Here is a 2,354-nt window from a genome sequence, read left to right on the forward strand (position 1 = left end):
CCCATCCGCCAGGTCCACCCTGGTCCAGGGCATCTTTCCAGGCTGAACTAGTCTCCCCGCTTTCATCCAAGCCCCTGAGTCTATTCTCAGCACAGTTCCAAACTGATCCTGGTAAAGTGTAAGTCAGACCACTCTTCTGCCAAACCCTCCAAGGCCCCCATTCTCTTAGAATCAGAAATCCCAGAGTGGACTCCAGGGTCCTAGAGATTTGCCTCAGCACTTGTCCAACCTCAGCTCCCACAGCCCAGCCCCACCAAGCCCCCGCGCCGCAGGCCTTTGCCTGGACCAGCCCTCCTCCCGGAATGCTCCCCAGGAGTCAGCCAGGCTCCCACCGCACTCCTGGCTCCCCCTCCTCCTCAGCCGGCCTTTCTCAAAGGTCCCGCGCGGCCCCCCACCTGCACCCCGTAGCTTGCACCGTCTCACTGTTCCGCATACCCACTTCCTTATGTGGCTCTGTTTTTACTAAAAATACATATTACCCGTGTGCATTGAAGAAAAAAATAAGCTTTTAAACATTTAAAGTGAGTTTTATTAGAGTCTCACTGGGAACTGCAGACAGGCCCCCAATCCTGGAGTGCTCTTTTAGACGGGTTTTACGCGACTACGTGAATACAGTGTTTTCGTTTACAGTTTATATACAGGTGGCAAGGAGTGAGTATATGTAAAATTTATGTTTAGGTTTGGGAGTGAGAGCATTTCTGGTTGTAGTTTATAGAAGGAAAGTTATTCATTTTGTTGGACATTTTTGTGTCGAGGGCCAGGCTGCAGTTCGGGGACAAACGGAGGGCATCAGGGAAGGGAATGGACAGTGCCAGACGAGCCCCGCACTCTGTGTGAGGGCGACTGTTCTGAAATTTGGGGAAATCAGGGGTTCAGGGGAGCTGTGCCCACAGGTGAGAGTCGGGAGCCATCATTCTGGGGGCGCTGGGCTGCCAGGCCTGATACGAGACGCTGCAGGACCCAGTCAGGTGCCATTTCCCTCCTGTGAAAGAGCCGGTCCCACTGAGCGGGAAGCCCGGGCTAACCCCGGGAGCTGACGGTGAGGGACCTGGGCAAGTGGGAGGACCCTCCAGCCCCAGATTCCCCCTCACAGAAGGAATCGACTGATAACCACCAAATCGGGGCGTGGCGAAGACAACAAACCACGCAAAGCCACGTGCGACAGTCTTTCCCTTCCCGGACCTGTGAATTGCAGACAGCCTGCCTTCGCTCCCAGATTTCTAGCAGGGAAAACCCCAAAACTGGAAAACCTGGACCCCTCTCTCTCTCCGTGACCAGGGATGGAAATCAGGAGGTGAGGAGGGGAAGCAGGCATCTGGACCCAGGACCCTGGGTGTGCCTCTGCCTGACCCAAGGGGGGCTTCCTCTGAGACATGGGCTCTGGGTGCTGCCTTGGGGACTGGCGGGCCCCCCCAGGAAGACAGGCCTCCAATTCCAGGGAGGGAGAGTCCCTGTGCAGACAGCCCTAAAGGTGACCTGACCATTCCGTCCAGAGTTCAGAAGTCCTGCATTACCCGAGCGTCTGTCCCAGGGTATGGGCAGAGAGGGGCAAGGAGGGGACGGGAAGTGCTGGACCGGGCACAGGCAGGACGGGCGGCCAGGAGGAGCAGAGTGGCAACCTCAGCGGGAAACATCCCCGCTACCTACGGAGAGATCGGAAGAGGCCCAAACAGGTTCCATGCCCGCATGGAGCTCGGGCCGCCCAGGACCTTCTGTGGAAACGTGTCTGGGGTTTGCCTGAACTCTTGGCGTTTGTTCTGAGTCCCCGCCTCTGTCAGGCCCCTGGATCTTAGACACGGACCCACCTTAGGGCAGCTGTGGTTTAGTAACTTCCTCCAGAGGTTCTCAGAGTCGGAAAGTGGGGAAACTGGAATGAGGCCGGCCGTGTTCTCCCCAGCCCTGCTGTCTCCCAACGCCCTTCTAGCTCCAGTTCAAGAGCAGGACAGGGGGAGAGGGAGGGAACACCCAGGAACGCTGTGGTTAATCATTGCTGGCTCCTGGGGCCATCCAGAGCTCTTAAGGAAGTGGCCTGAGGACACCACTGGACCGAGGAAGGTCCCTAGCTGGACATCAGAGACACTTTTCATAACCTCCCACGCAAACAGCCACAGGCGGGCGGTGAGAGGGCAGTCCTCATGCTAGCCAGGGATAGGACACAGGGTAAGGAGGGTGAGCCCTGCGGGGTGAGGGGGTGATGGCCTGCCCAGGACCCCAGCCACACAGGGCCTGGCCCACCAGAGGCCAGGGCCAGCCACTCTTCATGGGGTCCCTTGCTCAGCACCCCAGAAGTCACCTCAGAGTCCCCATAAAGCAGCCAGCACCACTCAGCAGAGCTAAGCCTGCCACATGAGTGC

This window comes from Sapajus apella, unplaced genomic scaffold (genome assembly GCF_009761245.1).
Source record: "Sapajus apella isolate SASKATOON/1434 unplaced genomic scaffold, GSC_monkey_1.0 scaffold56, whole genome shotgun sequence".
In the NCBI taxonomy this organism is placed as follows: domain Eukaryota; kingdom Metazoa; phylum Chordata; class Mammalia; order Primates; family Cebidae; genus Sapajus; species Sapajus apella.